We start from the raw sequence: 21284 nt of genomic DNA on the forward strand, positions 1-21284 counted from the left end.
AGGCTGCCGCCTTGTTAAGCCTGCTGCTGCCCTGCTGTCTACTCACCTATAGGGGCTGTCAGTCTGCATTTTCTACTGTACCTGCTGTCACCAACCTTCAGGTGCTGCCACCTAGTCATCTGCCCTCTCCTTCATCTCCTTCAACTGTTGCTCCTATTGCCAGGCATCTCCAGCCTCTCAAGGCTGCATTTTGGCTGCCAGTTTCTACACGCCATCAAAGACTGTCCCTAGGGGACACACTACTGTGTTTCATCATCCTCAGCCCTGACACTGCTGCATGTCAACATCCAACCTACTGCCCTCATGTCTTCAGTCCTCTGCATCAGCTTTCTTCTCTAACACTGATGGTTTGCTGCGCCTGGGATCCATTCCTAGGGGATGACTCTCTGGCACTCTCCCTCAGCTAGCTCCCACGAGAGAGAAAGCTTCCACATCTTTAGATCCTTCTTCATTCATTTCATTACAACATCCATTCATCAGATTCTTCTTCCCAAGTCCTCCCCCACATTCTCCACCTTAAAACAGACTCTGGTATCCTCGTCTTTGAAGGGAAAATCTGAAGATTGCAATAACTTTGAAGACAGGAAGGCATTTCCTAACAGGGTGAGACCCATTCTTTTGACAAGAACAAAGAATTTGGACCTATCTCACAAAAACTCCCTAAAAAGAATAAGATTTTGCAAGCAATGTGTCATGACAAGGCCCAAGGTCCTATCATTAGATCCACTCCACTGTTGAGCTAAAACATGCTTTACAGCTAATTAGCATTTTTTAACAGCCCCAAAACACACTTAATAAATGAAAAATGCAAATTTGGTGCGTGGTTTGAGAGAGTTTCGATAGTCCCCCAAAATCCTAATTTTTGGGGCACCCTTCAACATCTATAAATAGAGATGCTACCCACCATTCACCCTCACCCTTTGGTGCAGGTTTCTCACTCTACTGTGCAAATTTCAGTCATCAGCCACCTACATCTGCAACCCATCACTATTCAACCCTGCGAGGCTTGTTGTCAGCCATTGCCTTGCTGTTTGGAGGTCTCCATTTGCTGCGTCATCATAGGACCTGATCAACCTACGCTTTTAGCATCAAGTGCTAGGCGACAGGCTATTGCCATCTCTCCCACTAAATGATTGCTATGTTTTTCCTGTCCAGCAAGCCATCTACATCAGCAAACACCTCTCTCATTGTCACCTTCTGCCTCACGTGATCAGTTTTCAGCTTTCCTCTGGTGGTACACTGCTACGTTTACTAGATTTCAGCATTCAACTGTTGTGTTTTGGTGACCAGCCTGTTGCCCTTCATTATTCAGCACTCTCTTATCTCTCTAACTAGAGCTTACAATACTTGGGATCCATCTCCAGTGGCCATCACTCTCCAACACTGCATTGCTCTGCCCTTGGGCATTTTGTACACTCTTACATTCACTTACAACATTCATTTACTTCATACTTTCTTCTCTCTGTGTTTATCTCTGTGTTTAAGTTTTGAGTTTTCGTGTTTTGTGTGTTGCGTTAAGGGTTTGAGTTTTTCCTTGTTTCTGTCCGAGTCTTTGTGTTTCACTCTTGGTCATACATGTTGTGTTTCCTCAATGCAAACCCTAGCATATCTTCACATGGTATCAGATCTGGTGCTCTTCTAAAGAGTATCCTGCAGCAATTTTGGAGAATAGTCTTTGTGTGAGACCCACACGTGACTCAATTGTGACTCATAATGTCTCAAGCCCCTTCTTCTTCCGATCCTATGACACCCTATCAGGCTTCTCCATCATTGGAGGCTCTTAGAAGGCATTATGGTCTCGAGGAGGAGGAAGACACCTTCACCTTTACCATCTTCTTCTTCTCATTTTGGTCACCTTACAGATGAAGAGTTTGAGGAGTACTTATGCATCATGTATAGTTCAGTTTACAATCCTCCAACAAGTGCTACTATTCTATTTGGACCTATTCGTGAGATCTCGATGTAGAAGGTCTACATAAGGGAGAAAATACTGCCAACTACTCACAAAGAATGCAAAAGCACCAAAACGTTGATGTGAATATCGTCGCTTGCTCCTGAAAGGTTGTGTTTGACTACAGAAAGTAGTCATTTGGCCAACAGACAGTCACCTCCACCAAATAGGCTCCAGATAATGACGCCTAAGCACTAGATGCAGTCGTCAGCTACTAGGAACTTGCGTTTTCAGCAAATGCAGATGTGGATGGCCTCGCGAACTCTCTGTCGCTCTCAGATACCATGCTCTGATACCATGTGACAATGTGCAACAGAGGAAGGAACTCGAACACAAAGGAAGAGAGAGACAATCTGCAAGAGAAGAAAAAAAGAAACCTACACTGAACAAGGAAAAAATGTTGAATACTGGAGGACTAATCAGTCCCTACATGTAGCCCACTGTGTCAATGAGGACACCAGATCAAGCTGATGATGACAGCAGCACCAAAGACGAAGGAAGATGACGGAGAAGTGTGCACCTGCCAAGGAAGGAGGAAAGATGATAATCTAACTGATTGCCAAGTGGAAAATGGCTATGAATAGCCAAAAATCCCACAAATTGGCTGACTTGAAATTTGCGACCAAAAATCTATGACCAAGATTTAATGCTGGTAAAAAATGCCAAAATTACTCAGAAAAATCCCGAAAAGTGTAGACATTGTCTGGCAAGTGAGACAAGCTAAAGAATGCAAAAGCTACCCCCGGAAATGCACACAAAATCCTAATTGGAGAAGCAAATGCACTGAAATACAATAAACAAAGTGCTCTAGAATGAGCTATCTCCTCCATCAAAACAAGTGATAGACAGGTCGGAGCCCCTAAAGTCCTCGTCTTTGACTCAGACTGAGGCTCACATGCAGGAGATGACAAGGCATGACAAACATAATTGTTGTTATACAATTGTGCTTATATTCTGTAGTTGAGCATTTCTTTACATGGTATCAAAGCTAGGTACTCATTGAAGAAACCTAGACCTTTAACTGGAAAGTCCTTCAAAAACAAGAACAATAGAGGGAAGAAAACATTGGACACTTTCACATTAGCTCTATCTCCAAAGCAATCTATATTGAGAAAGAAGCAAGAGTCTGTTCTACAACCTACCCTGCAAGGTTCCGACAAGTGTGGAGATACTTCTAACTACCCAAGAGTAACTAGACCATATCCTATTACCAACAAGGATCTTAAGCTAATTATTGCTCATAGAGCAAAGAAGATCAAAGAGCTTGACAGAAGAATTACACTTTGAGAATAGCTACTCAACGAAGGTATTTATGATTCTCTATATACAGATGTTGCACATAAATCTAATGATGTTGCAAGGCTATCAAGACCTCCATCAAGGATGGGCCCCTTATTAGAGAAAGAGATCCACAGTATGTTTCTTTTTTTCAGACTCCTCCATCCACTCCGATTCAAGGTACACAAGTTTCAAACTTATGTTCCTTCTTGTTCCATTATTTCTACTCCTTTGTAACATTTTTATAAAGATCATGAGGAAGATAGATTTCAATTTGTTGACCATGAAGATTCTCTAGAGGATCGATTCTTATCTTTTAACACACCAAAAAGTCAAATAATTCTTTTTCCATTTTTCCCTTCTTTGAAGCTTCTCATAATTAGAATGATTTTGGTGTTTCATTTTCATTGCATTCCACATTTTCGTCTTCATTTCAATTTCCATCATTAAATCAACAAAATCAATTAAATGAATCCACATCTACATCATTCACACTTCAATTTCAAAACCCACCAACCATCTCACCCACTTCTTCTCCTGTGTCTCCCTTACCATTCACACAATTTAGTTTTCCCTTTCAAACATTATATGTCACATCTCCAAGGGGTTCTTTAAACATAGGTACTACCTTTAGGATGGCTACACCCATATATCTGGGTGGTTCTCTGCACCTATGGGAGAGGTTTGTCCCCACCTTACCCACCTTAAGGATATTCACAGAATGGGGTACCTACCCAAGCTTTCCTAGGTGTAGACCAGTTGTTTCTACGGTTCCCTAGCATGGCAATTCCTAGTGGACAATCTAGTTATTCCACTGTGCCTAAGCCGACAATTAGGCAAAGCTTTAAAGTCCCTGTACCTCCTCCATAGGTACCTATGGGTCCCCCTCAGCCTATTTTTATCTACCCACCCTATCCCTACTTCCTACCTTATCCCTCTTTCCGGACACCTCATAATCCTTCCTCCTCATTAGCAAAGCATGCTTTCGCTAACAAGACTCATTTTAACATATCTAACTATACCACTTGGTCAAAACTAATGAGACATATTCTAGATTCTCAAAACTTGTGGGACCTTGTCCCGGGGCTAGAACCCCAACCAAACCCTCACCTTGTTCCACTAGAGGTTGTCCGCTCATGAAAGACCAAAAATACCTCCGCTATAGCACTTTGACCTAGCATCAAAGGTGAGATCACTTGACTAACTGTATGTAGCTCACAATAGAATTTGTCGTTAAACCTTGATCATGAGCTTCAAAACTTCAAAATCACCAACTGGGATGACATTCGGGTCAACTTGATTGAGTATTGGCAGCTTCTTGCTGAATTTTCCACTATGGGCCCTGATGACAAAGTCACCTTGTTCATGAACAAGTTGCCTAGAAAATACTTGCACTTTGTGCAACAAGTGATCTAACAACCCACCATGCCTACGTTCTATGAATTTGAGTGCCAACTACTACGTTATGCTCACTTATTCAATCAATTTTATAGTACATTCTTTTTAGAGGGGGTTCTCATTACTTTTTCTCAAAAGGGCAACAAAAAAAGGAGAGAAAAATCAAAACCAAAACCAAAAATCAAACTCAAACTCAAACTCAAAGAGGAACTCCTAGACCTCCTTTATACTTGGGTGGCAAAATGTACCTAAGAAAAATAGATATTGAGAACACTGTCGAAATACTAGCCACCTTGACGATGAGTGTCAATCAAAGGCAAGAGATGCCAACCCAAACTAAAACTCAAACCCCTACCCCTCAATTGGATAAACCCCAACAAGAAGGTAAGGTGGTGGCAATCAAAATCAGAGGTAGTGGCGAGGCCAAACCCGCACTGCCACTACTCAGCGATCACAACCAATTTCGTTCTCAACTCCACTTACCTTCTCAACTCCAAAGGGCATGTCTAACTAGTTTGCTAGACCTAAGGCCCACCTCATCTCTATAGAGACATCAAAGGATATAAGCTTGGTCCATATTTGCAAGTTACCATCTAACAAGGCGATCGTAGAGACCCACTCTACCCAACGAGCACATCTTCTCCTATTTGAATTGTGGATAATAGAGCTACCATCATATGATCCCCATCCAAGACATTTTTGTCTCCCCAACCCCTGTAACCAGATATGTTTGGCATGGGAATAACTCCTTGGTCAAGATCCATGGACTAGGTCGCACCAAGTTTGATACTAGCTAGGGCCAAGATCTCTCTTCCCTAGATGATATGTATTACATCCCCTAGCTTGGGGTGAACCTTTTATCTGTTCCACAACTTGGCTCGTTCGGATGAGTTGTTTTCTTTGCTGTGATCACACTCGAGATCATAGACTCTCAAACTAGTTTAGTGATTGCTCGCTAAGCAAGGTATTGCCTACTGACCTCTATATGATGACTCAATTTTTTTCCCATTCGACAACTAAGGGCTTAAGAGTTTCACCGCTTCCAGGCTTTAGCAACCATACAAGAGCTTACAAACAATGAACTTCTTTGGCATTATCACCTCACACATATCGAGTATAATTCTCTTTATGAGTTGTCACACCATCAGATGGTTGAGAGCCTTCCTTGCCTGAAACTATCCAAAGATGTCTGTCAAGCCTATCAACTCAAAAAAGAGCACGGCACTCCATTCCCTTAGTAGACTATACATCAAGTTGAGACGCCCTTGAAATTGATTCATGTTGATCTTTGTGGGCCAAAATACATTGCCGCACTTAATGGCACACTATATTTCTTTTTTATAGTGGATGATTTTTCAAGATACATGTGGATGTATTTTCTAAATCACAAATTTGACAAATTCATATACTTCTCATCATGGGTGCTTCTAGTGCATAACCAAATGGGTTGTCATGTAGGTTGTATGAGGAGTGATAGTAACAATGAGTTTATCTCCCACAACCTCACCAAGTTTCTATAGAAGCACAGCATTTCTCACCAACTCACCTCTATCAACTCCCCCTCTCAAAATGAAGTCATAGAGCATAGAAGCCGACATATGATGAACATGGCATGCTCTATGGTCCTCACAGCAAGCTATCACAACTCTATAGAAACAGAATTTGTATCCTTTTTCATTAATTTGTCTATATAATGATTTATTAAATTTATTTCCTTTGCACTAATTAGATATAAAGAAAAGTGCATTGGACCTGGCCACTGATGAGTGGTCACAGGTTATGGTGGACCCACGTGGTGGGTTAGAGAAAAGATAGTTCACACTTCCACCTATATGGCCCGATTGGGCGCCTGTGACTAGAACTCACGCATATCAGGGTTAGACTTGCACACAGAAAGGATTGATGCCTTGAAGTGTGGGCTAGATCCACCAGAACAGACAGTTATAATCAACAAGATGGCATGATCATGAAATGCTTGTATAATGTGCATGTGTGGGCTGAAATCTTGAAATGCACATTTCTTTGCATAGGAAAGCCACATGAAGATTCGGATACCATTTTTGCGATGTACACGGAAAAAGCTTTCATATGACACCCATACTGGGGGGTCCCTAAATTTTAGGAGATCCCTAAAATTTAGGACCTCCTAAATTTTAGGAGCCTCGAATTAGCCTAAAAATGCTAGTCCTAAAAAATAGGGATGTCATTCTAAAAATAGTAAGTTTTGTACTCTGACTGTGCTTACTAAATTTGGTTGTTTCTATTCTTGACAATACTCAACCCAAAAAGGAAGGCCATAGAGAAGAGACAAGTGTCAAGACACTTGTCACACAAGTTTCCAAGTATCCCACCACTTGTCACATCTCACGACATGTGGCTGGACACTTGTCTTGTGCTACTCCACTTTCCCCTTTTGTACCGGCTCTTCCCTCTCCTATAAATAAGAGCTCGTTTTTCTTCATTCAACATCATTTTTCTTTGCTGTAAACTCATGTACAGCACCCACAGATAGCCAGAAACTAGTCCCATCCATCCCCATCATCATCCCCCACTTCTCCATTATCAAATTCCTCCATATTCCCTCTTCTATCACTGCTGTTTTACAGGACAGCAAATCTGTAAATTCATTACAGCATCTCCTTTTCAAGCTCTTTCTTCCATTTTAGCAACAAGAAGCAAGCCCTATCCATGTACTACTGTTCAACGATGGAGAAGGCTGATTTCCCCTTTTTCTTCTCTCATACTGTAAAGAAATCAGTTATTATCATTGCATAATAGATAATGCGTGTGTGTTTGTACATCTTTGCATGATCTTGTGAGAGTGAGAATTACTTCTTCTCACTCTCAGGTTGATTGTAACTGAGATCTTCCCTAAGGGACCTGGGTTGAGCAGAAATACATTCCTTCGGGGGGATGGGGGTTTTGTTGCCCATCTTCAACCCTCAATCTTGTCTCCATTACTTTTACATTTTCATGGCTGTAATTTTGTGAGTAATTTTTATTTTCAACTTTAAGTGTTCATTCTCTTTTATATTAAATCTCGAAAACAAGCGAATATCATAATTGTTAAGCATACTACGTTGTTCGGGGCGTTTACAGTGGTATCAGAGCTTTGGCTCGGTCCTCACCCCAACACTGGTAGTGCTTACAATTATAAGTTTGTTTGTTTTCAGCCCTTGCATTGAGTGCTTGAGCATATTTTTTTTTCTTAAGAGTCTCAATGGATCAGTCAAGTCCTATCCTTCAAGCCATTCAAAGTCTTAGAGAGGAGAATCAGCAAATTCATGACCAACTTCTCAAACTAGAAAAAGTTGAGAATCCCAAAGAATTCAAGGAAAGAAGCCCATCTACTTCAAGGAGACAAAGCCATACCAATGAAAGGAACCGATCAAGAAGTCCAACTACTTCTAAGAGGCAGTCCCATTCTACTTCAAGACAAAGAAAGAGATCGCGTCGAAGCTCATTCTCTTCTTCAAAGTCATCTGGCGCCTATTCTGATGGATCCTCTTCTAGTAACGAAGAGTCACACCCTTCTCGTGGAAGACCTCATCATCATCAAAGGAGTCAACATTCTTCACCCTCGTCTCCATCTTCATCCCCATCAAGCACTTCATCATCTTCAACCTCAAGATCCGAGCATGGACGAAGGCATAAGAAGAAGAAGAAGACTAAGTCACTATCTCAACTTGAAAAGAAGATCAATCTCAGGGAACTCATTGACCATGCTGAGACATGGGAAATGGAGCACAATGGCAACAAATCATTCCAAAAGAATGATAAGAAGAGAGTAGCTGATGATGAGGAGTATTCAGCCCCAAATGAAGGACAAAAACAGCGGCAAAAGGAGCAATCAAATCAAAAGAAGATGAAGCCCTATGCACCTCCTAATGCTCCTCAATTTCGCTCCAATCTATACCCACAAGCAAAGCAACTTTCCGAAGAAGAAAAGCAACGCTTCATGAAAGAAGGGAAGTGCTTTAAATGTGGACAAACAGGCCACATAGCGAAGCAATGTCCAAACAAGGGACAAAGCAAGGTTTCTGACAACAAGCCTAAGTCGCCAGTGAAAATCAATGCTATCAGTGATGTAGTTGCAAACACAACTCACACTCCAGAGACACGCAAATTATTAAAAGCTTGGGGACAGTTGCAAGGTAAGCAAGCACTATTCTTGATAGATCTTGGGGCGAATGAAAATATCATTTCCTTGCAATTAGCTAAAGAGCTTGGATTTAAAAAATGAAGAGATGGACACTCCGGCAAAAGTTCGCCAAGCTTTAAATGCTAATGAAGGTGACACAATGAAGACTGTGATACCCTACATTGGCAAGCTCAAGTTTCAAATTCAAGGCTACAGTGACGAAGATACCTTCTGTATCGGAGACCTTGATGGTTGCGATGTGATTCTTGGCATGCCCTGGAATCATAGAGTAGATTCAACCATCTTCTCTCAGAAAAAGAAGATAGAACTCACCAACAAAGGCAAGAAGTACGAGATCCAAGCTGGAGTTTCTGGAGACACCATACCTATGAGCGACTTCAGCTCTTGGAAAAGTATAAAGATTGTTTTTTGGAAGATCTTCCTTATCAGCTTTCCCCAGAAAGGCCAGAAGACCATCATATTGATATTATCCCGGGCAGTTCTCCTCCTAATATAGGACCATACCGTGTGAGCCGTCCTCAACAAGAAGAAATCAGAAAGCAAGTCGAAGACCTACTCAACCGTGGGCTAATTAGGCCAAGTAGCTCACCATTTTATTCATCGGTTCTTCTTGTTCAAAAGAAAGATGGCACATTCAGGATGTGCATTGATTATCGAGCCCTCAACAAAATCACTATGAAGAATCGGTTTCCTATTCCCAGAATTGACGACATTTTGGATCGTCTAGGAGGCTCAAAGGTTTTCAGCCGCATTGATCTAAAGCGTGGTTATCATCAAATTAGGGTAATACCACAAGATGTACACAAAACTGCTTTCCGCACTTCATACGGTCTTTATGAATTCTTAGTGGTTCCTTTCGAATTAACCAATGCACCAGCCACCTTTAATCGAATGATGGAGCGCATCTTTAGAGAGCATCGACAATATGTCGATACTTTCTTTGATGATATTCTTGTCTTTAGCAAGAATGAAGAGGAGCATCATCAACACTTGGAAATTGTTCTACAATTACTACAACAAAATCAACTCTTGATAAATGGTAAAAAGAGTGAATTTTTCATGCATAAAATAAATTACCTTGGGCATGTCATCTCTTCTGAAGGGATTCAGATGGATCCTGAAAAGATCAAGATAATCCAAGAATAGCCTCATCTTCATGATGTACATGAGGTGCGATCATTTCTTGGCTTATGCTCTTATTACCGCCGCTTCATCAAGCATTTTGCACATATGGCTTCTCCACTTCATGACCTTACAAAGAAGAAGATCTCTTTCCAATGGAAGGAAAAAGAGAAGGCAGCCTTCACAAGGCTGAAAACAGCTCTTACTTCTGGACCTCTTCTTATCATTCCAGATATGGTAAAACCATTTATGGTGGAAGCAGATGCTTGCGTGATTGTATTGGTGCAGTGCTAAATCAAGAAGGCCATGCCGTAGCCTTTGAAAGCCGCCGTCTAAATGATGTGGAAAAAAGATATGACATTTGAGAAAAGGAGCTCTTAGCAGTGGTTCATACTTTAAAAATATAGAAACATTATCTTTAGGCAATGAATTCCTTATTAAAACTGATCATCAAAGCTTGAAGTATTTTAAGACTCAAAAGCATTTGCAGAAGAAACATGCAAGATGGAAAAATTTATTGTCTATGTTTCATTTTCAAATTATGTACACTCCAAGGAAACAAAATGTAGTTGCTGATGCACTTTCTAGAGTGCCTCGCATTGCAACTATTACAGTGGCTCATCATGAAGATTTTCAAACGATGAAGCATACTTATGATGAAAATACTAATTTTGCAGCAATTTGGTCAAATTTACAGCAAGGAGGTTCTCATCCAGATTATTCCATCAAAGACGGTTACCTTCTCATGAACAATCACCTTTGTGTCACTCTTCCTGTTCGACAAAAGGTGCTTAAAGAAAGTCATGAACCCCCTTATGCAGGGCATAGAGGGAGGGCAGCCACTCTAAGTGCAATTGAGCGCTACTTTTATTGCCCAACATTACGAAGAGATACACATAACTTCATTGAGGCTTGTCTGGTATGCCAAAAATCCAAATATGATAGGCAGAAGATTCCAGGATTGTTGCAACCTCTTCCAGTGTCCAAAGATCCATGGGAATCTATCACAATGGATTTCATCTCAGGTATTCCAAGAACACCTCAAGGTCATGATATGATTTGGGTCATAATTGATAGATTCAACAAACAATCACATTTTATTCCATGTCATAAAACATTGAAATCCGCACAAGCTGCAAGACTTTTCATTCAACATATCTTCAGATTACATGATATGCCTTTTGAGATCATTTCAGATAGAGACTCCAAATTCACAAGTAACTTTTGGCGTGCTTTATTTGAGAATTTGGAAACCACTTTAAAGTTATCCTCAGCTTTTCATCCTCAAACTGACGGCCAAACAGAGGTGATGAATCTCACTCTTTTGGATATGTTGAAAGATTATGTTAGTGAACATAAGTCACAATGGGAGAAATATCTTCCATTATTGGAGTTAGTTTACAACAATACAGTGCACTCATCCACAGGGAAAGCTCCAAATGAAATAGTCCAGGGTAAAGTGATTCCTCCTCCAATTATTCGCACTAAAGATAAGATTTTTGCTGCTGATGAGTTTGCTTCAGATTTAAAAACCGCAATGGATCAAGTTCGAGCCACTATCAAAGTTGCCCAAGAGCGACAAAAGAAGCAAGCAAATAAACGAAGAAGACCTTTGGCTTTTGAAAAATGTCAATATGTCTTGCTAAAGTTTGATAAAAGCAGGCTCAAACAAGGTTCTGGTCAAAATTCATCTTTTCCAAAGCTCTCCAGTAAATACTTTGGACCCTTCAAAGTGATTGAGAAAATAAATGAAGTTTCTTATCGACTTGAGCTTCCTACTCATTGGAAAATACACAATGCTTTTCATGTAAGTTTGCTAAAACCTTACATAGGACCAGAACCAAAGGAACCCATTACTAAAGATCCCCCAGAAGTTGAAGAAACAGAGCAACTCTTGGAACCTGAAAAGATTTTGTTTCTCAAGGATCGAACCACGAGAAGTGGCCTTGTGACACGAAAATTCTTACTAAAATTCAAGAATCTACCCACAACAGATGCACAGTGGGTAGATAAAAAATTCATGAAGGATTACCCAAATATTCTACAGCAATATCAAGAAGCTTTTCAGCTGAGGACAGCTGAATAAAAGCCAGAGGGCTGTCACAACTCTATAGAAACAGAATTTGTATCCTTTTTCATTAATTTGTCTATATAATGATTTATTAAATTTATTTCCTTTGTACTAATTAGATATAAAGAAAAGTGCATTGGACCTGGCCACTGAAGAGTGGTCACAGGTTATGGTGGACCCACGCGGTGGATTAGAGAAAAGATAGTTCACACTTCCACCTATATGGCCCGATTGGGCGCCTGTGACTAGAACTCACGCATATCAGGGTTAGACTCGCACACAGAAAGGATTGATGCCTTGAAGTGTGGGCTAGATCCACCAGAACAGACAGTTACAATCAACAAGATGGCATGATCATGAAATGCTTGTATAATGTGCATGTGTGGGCTGAAAGCTTGAAATGCACATTTCTTTGCATAGGAAAGCCACATGAAGATTCGGATACCGTTTTTGCGATGTACACGGAAAAAGCTTTCATATGACATCCATATTGGGGGGGTCCCTAAATTTTAGAAGATCCCTAAAATTTAGAAGGTCCCTAAATTTTAGGAGCCTCGAATTAGCCTAAAAATACTAGTCCTAAAAAATAGGGATGTCATTCTAAAAATAGTAAGTTCTGTACTCTGACTATGCTTACTAAATTTGGTTGTTTCTATTCTTGACAATACTCAACCCAAAAAGGAAGGCCATAGAGAAGAGACAAGTGTCAAGATACTTGTCACACAAGTTTCCAAGTATCCCACCACTTGTCAAATCTCATGACATGTGGCTGGACACTTGTCTTGTGCTACTCCACTTTCCCCTTTTGTACTGGCTCTTCCCTCTCCTATAAATAAGAGCTCGTTTTTCTTCATTCAACATCATTTTTCTTTGCTGTAAACTCATGTACAGCACCCACACATAGCCAGAAACTGGCCCCATCCATCCCCATCATCATCCCCCACTTCTCCATTATCAAATTCCTCCATATTTCCTCTTCTATCACTGCTGTTTTACAGGACAGCAAGCCTGTAAATTCATTACAGCATCTCCTTTTCAAGCTCTTTCTTCCATTTTAGCAACAAGAAGCAAGCCCTATCCATGTACTACTGTTCAACGATAGAGAAGGCCGATTTCCCTTTTTTCTTCTCTCATACTGTAAAGAAATCAGTTCTTATCATTGCATAATAGATAATGCGTGTGTGTTTGTACATCTTTGCATGATCTTGTGAGAGTGAGAATTACTTCTTCTCACTCTCAGGTTAATTGTAACAGAGCTCTTCCCTAAGGGACTTGGGTTGAGCAAAAATACATTCCTTCGGGGGGGGGAGTTTGTTGCCCATCTTCAACCCTCAATCTTGTCTCCATTACTTTTACATTTTCATGGCTGTAATTTTGTGAGTAATTTTTATTTTCAGCTTTAAGTGTTCATTCTCTTTTATATTAAATCTTGAAAACAAGTGAATATCATAATTGTTAAGCATACTACATTGTTCGGGGCGTTTACACAAGCTCCACGAGTGCCTTTGGGTCAAGACTGTTAGAACTTTCAGTGTACATCCTGAACCAATGCCCGAGTACAGTGGTTTCTCAAAAGACCCCCTTCGAGGCATTTTTTGATATTTAGCCAGTGATTTACCACTTCACAGTCTTCGTATGCCGTGCTTATATGCACACTCTGATGATAAGATAGATAAGCTCACTCCCCAACTAATCTCGTAATTTTTATTGAATGTTTCTCCAAGGCGAAAGCCTATCGCTTGTTCAATCCTTGAACAAATAAAGTGACTATTCGGAGGAGAGATGTTTTTTATGAAAAGGATATTGTACAACCCACTGCACAGGACTTTGAGCCGATTCCTCTGCCTACTATATCAAAGATAGTGCCATCTGAGCCAGGTCTGCTACCCACTTCTGACCCACTTGTAAAAACTTCAGCACACTTGTCCTCTCCACGAGACCTATTACCTCATTGGTACCAACAGGCCATGCGGGATTTGTTAGCAAATATGTCAGTTCATGCGGGATTTGTTAGCAGATATGTCAGTTCATGGTTGAGTCTGTGCATGTTAGTGGGCTAGGGCACTAGGACATTTCCTAGATTATTTAGGAATTTTATGATGGTCATTTTAACCTTTTATATTGGCCAACTAGCATTAAATGCTGATCGACCTGTTGCCATTTATGGCATTATTTTTGCCTATTTATTCAGGCTTCTCCTCCACATTCATTGATCATTCATCACCTAATTAGTTCTAGTGGAGGGAGGGGAGCAAGTGCCAGTATACATTCATAGCTGGTGACTCACATTGGTTCTATACTATCTCATATATTGGTATATAGATTCCATTTCCAGAGTATCTCTTTGCTTCTGAGTTCTTTTCTTTTGCAATGTTTCTCTTTCCTTTGTCTCGTGTTCAGCAGTTTTCCACGCTTCCATCACTGCATCCACTTCTAACATGGTATTAGATTTCAGGATCATTGTTCTTGTTGTTGTTTTACACTATTTCAGGCCTGAATTTTGGCTTTTCTGCTGCTGATTGGATCTGTTTCTAATTGCTGCGACTGATTTACAGCCTAACCGACCATCTTCTAATCATTTCTGGCTTGTTTCCTTAGCGTTTGTAGACTGCCATTTTCGTTTTCGGTTTTTTGGGCCTAGGCTGGGGACTTGTTCCTGACCCTTCCAAATCTGCGTTGTGGTGTCTGCTGCCTGCATTTCACTGATCAGCAGCTGCATTTTGGTTGTTTGTGTTAGAGCTGGTTAGCTGATCTTTCCCGGGACAGAAACAGCAGGTACAGCACCTGGTTAGAAGGCGACAAGTGCACAAGGCGTGCCACATGGCAGCTGATGTGATGCAAGCAGTTGGACAGCAGTCAAACAGTAGTTGGCTGTATTTAATGCAGCCAACCTGCATTATTTGTTGTGTTTTTCCTAGCCTATTTATAGGCCCTGGTTTCAGCAATCTAGTTCAGTTATTTTTCACAGATTTCAGGTTGCAGACCATGGAGATTGCTCTCAAGGCTGACGGAGACTAAGATCTTTGAGGTGGAGACATATGCAGATATTCTCTCTGCACCCGTGTATATTTCTGCATTCCTATACAGCATTCTTCACTGCAGATTTTCTGTGTTTCACTTTCTCTCTCTCTCTCTCTCTCTCTCTCTCTCTCTCTCTCTCTCTCTCTCTCTCTCTCTCTCTCTCTCTCTCTCTCTCTCTCTCTGTTCACCCTTTGTCTTGGTATTCGCTTCCGCATTGCTTCACTCTGACAGTTTGCTCCTGTGACAATGAGTCGTTGGCTGCGTGGGCACTCGCACCGACTCCTCTCTCCACAAGAACTCCAGGTGGTGAACTGACCAACTGAGGAGAAGGGGCCCAAAATTAATTGGCACAAATAATGCCATAAAATATGTCAGGTCGGCCAGCAATAAATGCCCAATAGGACCATAAAATGGCAAAATTAAAAATGCCTAAATAACCTGAATAATGTGCCCAAGCCTCTATAGCTCAAACTCACGCATGAGCTAACATATCTGCTAACATACAAGTAATGGGGTCATCCCTCACAACTCTTCAATGCCAAAGAGAGAGTGTGAGAGGGTGGTGAGATGGGGTAGGTGAACCTCATCTATACAGTTATACAAGTACATAGGTTCCAAAGAGAGGTTTCTCTGACGTGCCGCTCGAAATCTGGCAAGTTCAAATCTTGGAGCTGGGATTTGTCAAAGTGAAGCAATGCGAAAGTGAATGACCAAGACAAAGAGTAAACAAAGAGAGGAGAGAGAGAGAGAGAGAAAGAAACTGTGAAACACAGAAAATTTACAATGAAGAATGCTAGGAATGCAAAAATATACACGGGTGCAGAGAGAATGTTTGCATATGCCTTTACCTCGAAGATCTCAATCTTCGTGAACCCCGAGGGCAATCTCCACAGTCTACAGCCTGAAAAACTAGGAGCACACAACTGACCAAGACTGCGAAGATTGATGCCTATAAATAGGCTAGCAAGAAAATGCCAAAAATAAGAGATCGACTGCATTAAATGCAACCAATTGGTCCAGCTATCTAACTTGCCACATCAACTGCCACGTGTCGCCTGCCTACCTGCGTGGACGGCTTGTAGACTATGAAAATAGTCTCAACCAGAATCTTCTCTCAAATGAAATGATACTAGATCTCAATATGCTTCATCCGAGCATGAAACACAAGGTTTTTGGCCAAGGCAATGCAACTCTCATTGTCGCACTAAAGGACAGTAGAATCTCTCTGCGCGCAGCCAAGCTCTACCAAGAGCCTACAAAGCCACACTGTCTCACATGTAGTAAAAGATACAACCCAATACTCTGCCTCAATCAAAGATAGGGCAACCGTGGATTGCTTCTTGCTGCTCCATGAAACAACACCAACACCCAAGGTAAAGCAATAACCTATCGTAGACCTCCAATGATCCCAATCTAAATCACTCCATCCTATAAGTACCAAGTCTGCATTACCTGTACTTGTGGGATAATAGATCCCAAGATTGGGAGTCCCCCATAGAAACCACAAAATCCTCTGAGCAGCCTGCCAATGCACCATCTTGGGTTCATTCATAAACCCCGCCAGCACACCTACAGCGTAACATAAATCAACACGAGTATTAAGAAGCCAGATCAAGGAACAAACCAACTGCCTATAAGGGATAGCATCCGCCAAAGGAGAATTGGAATGAGTTGTAGCCTTCCAATTCAGGTCCATAAGAGTCGTAAGAGACTTGCATCCCTCCATCTCACACATGGTCAAGAGCTCATGTACATATTGTTGCTGAAAAATAAAGATCCCCCTTGGAGTCTAATAGATCTCATGACCTAGAAAGAAGTAAAGAAGTCTCATATCCATCATCTTAAACTTCTCATGAAGTGCTGCCTTCGTTTGCTCGACCATCTGAGTATGGTCACCTGTCACAATCAAATCATCCACATAAAGGACAAACAAACATACGACCATCACCTGAGGTGTGAACATAAAGCTGGGGGTCCGCTTTGAAACATCGATACCCCAATTTCTCTTGGAGGAACAAGTCAATCTTCTCATTCCAAGCACAGGGAGCCTACTTAAGGCCATAGAGAGCCTTCCTCAACCAGTACACCTTATCATCAAAAGAACTGCAGTCTAGAGGCTGCTCAACATAGATTTCCTTCTCCAATCCCCTATTTAAGAAGGTAGATTTCACATCCAATTAATAGACCAACCATCTCCTATGGCTAGCCAAGGCAAGAACTGTGCAAATAGTAGCCATCCGATCTATAGGGACAAGTATCATGGAAACCAATACCTGCGCGTTGTGCAAAACCTTTAGCAACAAGGCGGGCCTTGTGCTTATCCAACATACCATCACTGTGGTACTTGGTCCTAAAGACCCATTTGACTCCAATAATTTGTTGGGTGTAAAGCCCCTTTGGGTGTAACCTCCCATTCATCCCGTGTATAAACTTACAAGTGTGAACACGCCCTTTACTTGTACCCTAGGATATAAATACATTTTTATTCTTTGTGTACCATGCAACACACCGGTACACTCACATTTGATTCTCTCACCTCTCAGCTTTATCCCTGCTCATTCCAGTCTCGCACTCAACAAACTGGTATCACAGCATTGGTTACAGCATTCGTGCTTCCCAAGAGTGTGCCAAGTCACGGGACAGGTAGTAGTTGAGAAGTGTGTCAGGTTGCAGGACTGGCAACAGTCGACAGGCAGCACTCGACACGGAAGATGGGGTAGGTTGAGGTTGTGTGCAGCGCAACCAAAACCAACAGGCGACCAGTCTTTATGACTGATACAAGTTACGAGTAACAGGGTGGCCAGGTAGACTGCGGGTGACGGGCCAACGGGGCAAAGCAAAGGCAAACAGCCCCCATCGTCATTACCTTCATCACTTTACCTCTCCTTACGCCTCAGCTATTGCCAGTACTACAACCCTCATCACCATCACGTAGAGGATCCAACCCTGCTGCCTGGGCTGCTAGTGATCTCCACTGCTACAGCCCTCTCCATCAGCTTCTTCTACTGTTGCCAGCTTCTTCAGCCTCTAGAAGCCTACAATTTTCATTCGACATCGTTGTTCAGCATCATCTTCATCTTGAGTTGGGAAGCATGGCCAATGCTTGATGCCCTGACATCAATTATGACAGGACTCCAAAACCACCCAAGTTGTGCAAATCAACTGTCAACCATCATCTTGGATGTTGCAATAGCCAAGCATCATACTTGAAGAAACATAAAAATCACCAAGGAATGATGTGAATTGATCAGCTGAAAATTGAATGGATCATATTCTCGTTTTTTGAACAGTCATCAGCCAAATGCTCGACTTTATTGTAGTGTAAACACGATGTCTGTTGATGCTTCTTCTTTCTTTTAGAAACTCTGAGCTTCACCTGAAAGGAAGTTGTAAGCTTCACTGACTTGCCCTAAACTGCCAAAAGAATGAGCCTCCACATTGCTCTCTAACAATCAAGAAGTTGCATACACCCTCTAAGACCTGATCCATGATCAAGAGAAATGCACGGAAGGATCCTGGATGGACCTTCTTGCGGGTAAACTGATAAAAGCATAAATTGTAGTCCAAATGTGGGGACTGAACGCAAAACTACACGCACTTGTACAGGTGATGGCTAACCAATAGTGCTGCTAGAGCCACGGTCTTTTTTCTCTTTGCCTGTACTGGGACTTTGACCTGTGTATCTGGTTACTGCTGAAGTGTCTGCAGTGGGATTCTCTCTTCCTCCAAAAACATCATTAATAATGAATCAACAGCTACATCCAATGAATAAGGAATTGTATATTGATGCCGAACCTTAAACGAGATTAAAAAAGAGAAGGAGAAGAATTACCAAGAAGCAAGCAATCGAGTGCAGATTGTTGCAGATTTGATGGTTCGCTCCTCAGGTGCACATGAATTGCCTCGTCATCATCGGAAGAAGGGCCAATTGGAAAGGTACATAACAAGCATGTCACATGCGAAACAATCTGCGTTTTCGGAGTTGGGACTCGGGAGTTATACGCAAAAACTTTGGCCCTTGGGTAACTAGGTTGACACGGGCACCAATGTTTAGGTTTTGAGTTTCTTTTTACTAAACAATTCGATATGGACACTCGACGTGCTTACCTTTTTAGGAGTCCTCTTCAAAGGGAGAGAGACACATGGCTCTCACATGACAAAATACTTAGTAATCTCTTGTAAATATTTTTCCATGGATATATATTTCTTTCTTATTCTCTCAAGCCTATTCTTTTTCCCAGACCTCCATTTGAATTCAAATTGCATGCATGCATGGTTGAGAGGTTGAGTTGGCTTTAATGTCCCGCGTCTTCACGTCCTCCCTCTCTCATGATGATTAATATTCATACATATTGATCGAGATGCAGGTGGAGAAAGAGCTTCATGCATCACTTGGAGGAGGTTTCAGCACGCTACAGCTTGAGAAGGTGCAACTCTCTCTCTCTCTCTCTCTCTCTCTCTCTCTCTCTCACACATTAATTAGTTAATTAATAGTTAATATTCAGTTAATGTTAATAGTTAAAGTTAATTAATGTTATAGTTAATAGTTATATAGATGTTAATAGTTAATAGTTAATTAATTAATAGTTATAGTTTAAGTTTATTTTATTATTATGATTATGATTATTTTATTATTGTTGTTGTTTTTTATTTAGATATTATTATTATTAGTTAGATTGATATTATTAGTTTATATCTATCTAAATAATAATATCTAATTATTTTATATAATGATGATGATGATGATCATTATTGTTGTATTGTTTATTAGTTTATTGTTAGTTTATAATTGATTGTGGTATTATTTTATTTAGATTAGATTAAGATAAGATTAGATATTGTTTTATTAGTTTATTGTTAGCTTATAGTTTATTGTGGTATTATTTTATTTAGATTTAGATAACTAATGAAATAGTTAATTAATTAATTAATAGTTAATAGTTATAGTTTAAGTTTATTTATTAGTAATTATGATTATGATTATTTTATTATTATTGTTATTAGTATTGTTTTTTATTTATATATTATTAGTTTATTATTTTTTAAATAGATATTATTAGTTTATATCTATCTAAATAATAATATCTAATTAGTTTATATAATGATGGTGATGATGATGATTGCTGTTGTATTGTTTATTAGTTTATTGTTAGTTTATAATTTACGGTGGTATTATTTTATTTAGATTAGATAGATTAAGATAAGATTTAGATATTATTTTATTAGTTTATTGGTTTATTATTAGTTTATAGTTTATTATGGTATTATTTTATTTAGATTAAGATAATAGTTATAATTAATTAATAGTTATAGTTTAAGTTTATTTATTAGTAATTATGATTATGATTATTTTATTATTATTATTATTATTATTATTTAGATATTCTTACTTTTCTTTCTTATTTTGGCTGGAGGTTCAGTTATCTCCCGAACCTCCATTTTTCTCCCAAGCCTATTCTTTTTCCCCGACCTCCATTTGAATTCAAATTGCATGCATGCATGGTTGAGGGGTTGAGGTGGCTTTAATGCCCCACATCTTCACGTCCTCCCTCTCTCATGATGATTAATCTTCATACATATTGATCGAGATAATCCAGATGATCGAGATGCAAGTGGAGAACGAGCTTCTGCATCGCTCGGAGGAGGTTGAGGCTTCATGCATCACTTGGAGGAGGTTTCGGCAAGCTATAGCTTGACAAGGTGCAACTCTCTCTCTCTCTCTCTCTCTCTCTCTCTCTCTCTCTCTCTCTCTCTCTCTCTCTCTCTCTCTCTCTCTCTCTCTCTCTCTCTCTCCGTAAAAGGTAAGTGTATTAATTACGAAAAAAATACAAGATTACTTGATTACAAGATACATGACGACAATCCAAGCCATCATGTGAAGAGGTGCTAAGTACTACAAGTTACAATGTCATGGCAAGGATGCGGAGGAAATTGCCATATGCCAAGGACGGAAGTCCTCCGTAGAGAGCAAATCAGAACGATGGAAAAGAGCTAACTGCCAATACAAGAGGCCCTTAAGCCTCACAATATGCCGTTGAACATTATAGGCGGAGTCAAACAGAAAAGCATTCCGAATGGTCCAGTTATGCCAACAGCCCCAGTATCGAAGAAAGTGATACATGAGCTTCATATGTGGCTGTGCGGGAGTAGAGTATTTGGGCTGGCCAAAAACCCAATCAAAGGGGCGCAGGGTGATACCAACCACCCCTCGCCAAACGGCCGACAAAAATAACTAGACTTTCTTAGCGACGGGGCAAGAAATAAATCGGTGGCGAGCGGAT

The 21284-nt window shown here is 40.5% G+C and overlaps 1 protein-coding gene across 5 annotated transcripts in view; it reads right to left on the bottom strand.

The window, feature by feature from the left end:
• Nucleotides 1-19032, bottom strand: part of LOC148040533 (NAD(P)-binding Rossmann-fold superfamily protein) — a 164743-nt gene extending 145711 nt beyond the window's left edge. For 4 of the 5 annotated variants that reach the window (XM_087700505.1, XM_087700490.1, XM_087700481.1 and 1 more), the window contains exon 1: nucleotides 18836-19032. The gene's annotated coding sequence lies outside the window, so the exon portion shown is untranslated. Of the gene's footprint in view, nucleotides 1-18601; nucleotides 18627-18835 lie in introns of those variants that run through there. The other variant, XM_087700497.1, reaches the window with a different exon arrangement.
• Nucleotides 19033-21284: the final 2252 nt, after the last annotated feature.

This window comes from Lygodium microphyllum, chromosome 2, assembly GCF_053477565.2.
Source record: "Lygodium microphyllum isolate KBCC chromosome 2, Lygodium_microphyllum_v1.1.10, whole genome shotgun sequence".
NCBI lineage: Eukaryota > Viridiplantae > Streptophyta > Polypodiopsida > Schizaeales > Lygodiaceae > Lygodium > Lygodium microphyllum.